This window comes from Gavialis gangeticus, unplaced genomic scaffold, assembly GCF_001723915.1.
Source record: "Gavialis gangeticus isolate Ggan-Ray unplaced genomic scaffold, GavGan_comp1, whole genome shotgun sequence".
NCBI lineage: Eukaryota > Metazoa > Chordata > Crocodylia > Gavialidae > Gavialis > Gavialis gangeticus.
Genome location: NW_017729031.1, coordinates 106,566,333 through 106,572,844, shown reverse-complemented (window position 1 = coordinate 106,572,844; position 6,512 = coordinate 106,566,333). Strand labels below are relative to the sequence as shown.

Below are 6,512 nucleotides of genomic sequence, written 5' to 3'. Positions count from 1 at the left end.
TGGGAAGACAATACAGCAATGCATAGGCAACCCAGGAAGTTTTTGAAGCGGTGCAAATTCTGGAGTGGCCAACTAAGAACTGTGCTCTTTTTGATCTGCTGCTCACAAACAGGGAAGAATTGGTGGGGAAATGTAGTAATGGATGGCAACTAGGGCAGCAGCAACCACAAGATGACCGAGTTCAGGATCTTGAGGAAAGGAAGGATGGATAGCCGCAGAGTAAGGACCTTGCACTTCAGAAAAGCAAACTCTGAGTTGCTCAGGGAACTCATGAGCAGGATCCCCTGGGAAGCCAGTTGAAGGGGGAAAGGAGTCCAGAAGAGCTGGTTGTACTTTAAAGAAATCTTAATGATAGTGCAGGACCAAACCATCCCGATGTGCAGGAAGACTAGCAAGTATGACAGAAGACCAGCTTGGCTTAGCTGGGAACTCTTCAGTAAACTAAATCACAAAAAGGAAACTTGTAAGTGGAAACTCAGACAAACAACTAGAGAAGAGTATAAAAGCATTGCTTGGGCATGCATGGACGAAGTCAGGAAGGCCAAAGCACAACTGGAGATGCAGCTAGCAAGGGACATGAAGGGTAACAAGAAGGGTTTCTATAAGTATGTCAGTAGCAAGTGGAGGATCAGGGAAAGTGTGGATCCCTTACTGAATGGGGGAGACAACCTTGTGACAGAGGATCCAGAAAAGGCTGAAGTGCTCAATGTCTTTTTCACTTCAGTCTTCGCAGGCAAGGTCAATTCCCAGACTACTGCACCTGGAAGTACAGTCTGGGGAGGAGGTGAGCATCCCTTAGTGGTGAAAGAACAAGTTATGAACTACTTAGTAAAGCTAGATGTGTACAAGTACCCAGGACCAGATGGAATGCACCTGAGGGTGCCAAGGGAGTTAGCTGATGTGATTGGAGAACCAGTGGCCATCGTCTCTGAAAACTCATGGCAATCAGGAGAGATCCCAGATGGTTAGAAAAGGGCAAATATAGTGCCCATCTTTAAGAGAAAAAGAAGGATCTAGGGAACTACAGACCAGTCGGCTTTACCTCAGTTCCTGGAAAAATCATGGAGCAGATTCTCAAGGAATTCATTTCTAAGCACTTGGAAGAGAAGGTGATTAGGAAAAGTCAGCATGAATTCACCAAGGGCAAGTCATGCCTAACCAACCTGACTGCCTTCTATGGTGAGATGACTGGTTCTGTGGATGTGGGGAGACCAGTGGATGTGGTATACCTTGATTTTAGCAAGGCTTTTGATATGGCCTCCCATAATATTCTCGCAGGCAAGCAAAAGAAGTACAGGTTGGATGAAAGGAAGTACAGGTTGGATAGAAAACTGACTAGATCATGAGGGACAGAGGGTAGCAGTCAATGGCTCAATGTCTAGTTACCAGCCAGTATCAAGCAGAGTGCCCCAGAGGTCAGTCCTGAGGCCAGTTTTGTTCAATATCTTCATCAATAACCTAGAAGATGTCACAGAGTGCACCCGCAGCAAGTCTGCAGAAGACATCAAGCTGGGGGTAATAGTAAGTATGTTGGAGGGTCGGATTAGGATTCAGACACCTAGACAAATTGAAGGATTGGACCAAAATAAATCTCATGAGGCTCAATAAGGACAAATGCAAATTCCTGTGCTACAGATGGAACACACCCATGCACCGGTACAGGCTGGGGACAGACTGGCAAGGCAGCAGCTCTGCAGAAAAGAACCTGGGAGTTACAGTGGACAATAAGCTGAATATGAGCCAACAACAGTGTACCCTTGTTGCCAAGAAGGCAGCTAACGGCATACTGGGCTGCATTGGTATGAGTGTTGCCAACAGATTAATGGAAGTGATTATTCCTCTCTATTCAGCACTAGTGAGACAACATCTGGAGTACTGTGTTCAGTTTTGGGCCCCCCCATTACAGAAAGGATGTGGACAAATTGGAGACAATCTAACAGGAGGCAATGAAAATGGTTAGGGGACTGAGGCACATGACTTCTGAGGAGAGGGTGAGGGAATTGGGCTTATTTAGTCTACAAGAAAAGAAGACTGAGAGGGGATTTAATAACAGCCTTCAACTACATGAAGAGTGGGTCCAAAGGGGATGGAACTAGAGTGTTCTCAGTGGTGACAGATGACAGAACAAGGAGCAACAGTCTTAAGTTGAAGCTTAGGTTAGATATTAGGAAAAACTCTCTCATGATGAGGGTAGTAAAACACTAGAACAGGTTACCCAGAGAGGTTGTGGGATCTCCGTTCTTGGAGGTTTTTAGAACCTGGCTAGACGAGGCCTGGCTGGGGTGGTATAAATGGGGATACTCCTGCTTTGAGCAGGGGGTTGAACTACTTGACCTCCTAAGGCAGGGGTGGGCAAAATGCGGCCCGGGGGCCAGATGCAGCCTGCCAGACCATTCTATCCAGCCCGTGGGGCCCCTAAAAAAAAAAAAAAAAAAATAGAAAATTCATATTCATCTGCCCTGGTCTGCCTGTCATGCAGCCCTTGATGGCTTGCCAAAACTCAGTAAGCGGCCCTCTGCCCAAAATAATTGCCCACCCCTGTCCTAAGGTCCCTTTCAACTCTAATTTTCTCTGATTCTATGTACAAGAGCTTTATTTCCAGTTCAGATTTCCAGTTTCCTGGGACTTAACATCTCTCTATCCCAACTCCATAGAAGCAGCATATTACAGTGCGGGTTTCCAGGGTGACATTTCAATAACAAAATTACTAATCAATATATTCTGTTTTATATGGCATCCTCCATGGTAATAGATGCTAGCTTGCTCCATAAATTATATACAAATTATATGCCTGCAGCATTAATAAAGCCCAGCATTTCAATTAAATATAATGTGTTTTCCAAGGGAAGGTGGAAACAGGAAGTTACAGGAAAAAAGGATGTTACTTAATATTACCTGGAGTTCTTGGAAACATGCACCCCCCTGCACCCCACTCACCCCTGACACACACCCCTAGGGTATCTTCAGCTGCATAGCTTTTGACTGGAGACTTTTTGCCTTATTGGGACTCAGAGTGAATTCCAACCCCTCAAGCCTGTGGTCCCCCCACATCAAAGAAATACAGGGCAGTGAATACTTCCTGCACTGAAGCCCTTCTCAAGTACCTGGTTGGAATGGAACACTTTGAAAAGTAGACTGCAAAGGAGACAAGCATTCAATGCCTGACACCCATTCTTCACCCAAATTTGCTTATTCTTTTCCATTACATTTTAATCCCTTTACCCTTCCCCTTAACTTCAGGGTTGAGAGTACCTACATTTTGTTTTTGAGCAGGGGTTTGGAACCAGTCCCCCATATCAGGCCTCTATTTTTCTCCTAATGACTAAGTCTACTGGAGCTAGGCAGTCTACTGGAGCTAGTGCAGAATTCTGCCTCAAAGATGAAGCAGTTGGTTTCCCTGACTTAGGAGTGGACAAATATTCTGGCTGGAAGGCCATTTAATGAGTTTTGGTGAGTTATTAAAGGCCACACACATAAAATTAAAGGTGATGATATCATTTTAACAAATTATAGATTAAAAATATGCTAAAAATAACACATCTACTATAAAATATTTTAATTTTATTTCAAAAAATATTTTTGTCCTGATTTATGCTTTTTTGGGTAGTATATAGAGGCAGTTGCATAACTCAAAATAAAGTCTCTCTTCCAAGGAAAGCAAAACCAGACAGCAGGACGCTCAGTCAAGGAAGGACAGCCCCACCCCCAGCAGAGCCCTGCCACTGCCCAGCCACCCCCCAAATCACAAGGGAACTCTGCCTCAGCCTGCACCCAGACACGCCTCCCAAGAGCCACCTGCACCCCAAACCTGCCTGCCCCATCCCTTCCCATTCACACTTGCCCCCACAAAGCCTAGGGAAGCCCAGTGAACCCCTCTAGCCTGTGCCAGTTCCCCACCAGGGCCATGCAACCCGCAGCCTAGGGGTTCCCCTTCCCCCAAGAGGAGCCCCACCCTCTGCCCCCACCCAGGGTACTAGGGACAGCCTTACCTGGGTGGATGGGATGGGACAGCAGGTGGCTGGGCCAGCTCACAGCACTGCACAGAGCAATGTGGTAGGTGGGGCCAGGGCCAGGGCCAGGGCCAGAACTGGGGCTTCACCTGCCAAGAGGCACTGGGGAAGTTCTGCTGCCTCCGGCTACAGGTGTGGAGCACCTGCCACGCAGTCCTAGTTCCCAGGGCAGCTCCCACCAGCTCTGAGCCACAGGCAGGCTGGGCACCACCGGCCCAGCCCAAGCAAGGGTGCTGGGGCTCAAGCACAGCTAACCCAGGGCCTGCCATGTGGAGCCACATGGGTGGACAGACAGGTCTGCTCCCATCCAATATCCCCTGGGGTGCCAGCAGAGGCCAGAGCTGGAGCTGCTGCCTGTGCTGCCGGCCCATAGTCTGGATAGAATCAACTGGTAGGCCGGATATGGCCTGCAGGATGTATTTTGCCCACCCCTGCCCTGACTAGTATTAAAGTCTACAGACTGCCTTCATCTACACCCCCTGACCTGACAGAAATTGCCACAAATTCTTCTGACAAGGAACCTCCACCTCTAACTGCAGCCATCAACCTTTTGGTTTCACACCTATCAGTAGTCTCCTGTCTGTGTGATGCCAAAGCTCCCAGCTATCATTCAGTTTAGGCTTGGAACTGGGCACTTAACATGACTTAAGTGTAAATGTCCCTGGCACCAGCCTCTGCGTCCTTCTCACAGCCTCCTAAGGGATCCTCTCACCCAGCATGATGGCAAGTACTTCCACACCATCTACTGGTGTGCCTCTTCTATGGCCTTCTCTACTTCATCATCATGGCCCTTTTAGCCTTGGGGCTTTCATCCACCCAATGACTACAACACTAGTCCAGTTACCTGGCGTCACATTTGCTAGCATCCTATTCAAATGCCTCTTCAGACTGTATGTTTCCCCAGCCCCTGGTCCAGCTGATCTCTCTGATATTAATATTAAAAAAGAAGAGACTACTCAAGGGAGTTCTCATCTTTCATGGAGACAACAGCCCCTCCTCTTCCCTCTAGCAAGGAGGGTGGAGGGTTTCAGGAGCGACTGCAAGTCATGGGGGACACTGGATCTCTCAGCCACATGCTAGTGGGCATTCTCCATCAGCCCAGACCACCTAACAAGGCACCCCCTGTCAATGACACCACCTTTGATCTGACTCACTATGGCACCTGCCTGCCTCGCTCGCATGACCTGGTAGGTATGTGAACAAGAACAGGGCTCCGCTTGTACTGAGTACTTATTTTCTTACCCCCAGGCCACCCCCTCATCATCTCTTGGGGTAGCAGCAGCCACCAGTGAAAAAAGTTGATACTCTTGGCTGGTTCCTAAGAAACAGGTTTGTTGGACAGATTTATTAGATAAGAAGGACCTAATCCTCTGCAAGCCTCCAGTTTCTTATCACAAACTACTGGGCACTGCTCACACAATTTCAAAGCACACAAGGTGGTGGCCAAATACCTAAAGGCACTGTCCCATAACCTTTTTGGCCTTTGCTTTCAGAGAACCAGTGGACTGACAAAACCATGCAAAGGACAGCCCTGGATGCAGTGGACACAGCTTCTTGGGCTGTGGTCACCACAACCGTCCTGCCTACAAGCCTCTGGGGTCCCGAGAGTCCCAGGACTCAGCTAACCTGCTTTTTGAGGAAACAGAATTATTCAACCCCCAAACTGACAAAATGCTCCTTTCCCTGAAAGATTTGGGGCCACTCACCAGGCCCAAGAGATCTATTCTGTTGCCCCTACACCCAGATCCTGCTACCACTACCCTACCAGCTGCCATCAGTGCCTCTCACTTCTGTTACTGCCCTGGCATCAAGTCTAACCCAAATGGAAAGCCTCCTTCCTAGGAAGTGGAAGATTTCAGAGGCATAAACACTCCTCTGAGCCCCACCGTAAGTCATCCATCGCATCAAGCAGGGGTTGGTAACCTACAGCCTAGGGGCTGGATCCAGCCCCGCAGTCTCTGGATCTGGCTTGTAGACGTGGGGTGTGAGCAGCGTGGGCTCCAGCTGCGAGCGCTCTCCCTGGGCTGCGGCGGGAAGGTGGTGGCTGCAGGCAGGCCTAGCACGCACCCATCCTCCTGCCTGCCTCTGACCCCAGCTGGAGCACTGGGCCTCTACTGACACAGTATTTTACAGGCACCGGGGTAATGCCGTGCGACTCCCCGCGCTGAAACCACCTGCCCCGCGGGCAACAGGCGCGGCCCGGGAGGGCGGGGTGGCACTGTCGGACTTTCAGGCGCAGGCCCCCCGGGCGAGCGCTGCACCCCAAAGTGCCCGCAGGGAGGCGCGAGCCCGTCCGGCTCAGGGCGCCGCCTCTCGGCACAAGCCACTGCTGCTACTAGTCCCCGGGACCGGACGGGCGCAGATCTGCTGCAAGAGGTGCCCGGGACCAAGCAGGACGGTGCCGGCCGGGCAGGGAGCCCCGCCCGGGCAGCTGGCACCGGCCGCCCCCCTCAGCGCCGTCCGCGCCGGGACGGAGGGAACGGGCGAGGCCCCCCAGAGCCT

General features: G+C 50.3%; 1 protein-coding gene across 1 annotated transcript in view; it reads right to left on the bottom strand.

Moving 5' to 3' along the window:
- The window catches only part of TMEM237 (transmembrane protein 237), a 76,787-nt gene that overhangs the window by 69,872 nt on the left and 403 nt on the right, over positions 1-6,512 (bottom strand). The gene's annotated exons all lie outside the window — the stretch shown is intronic.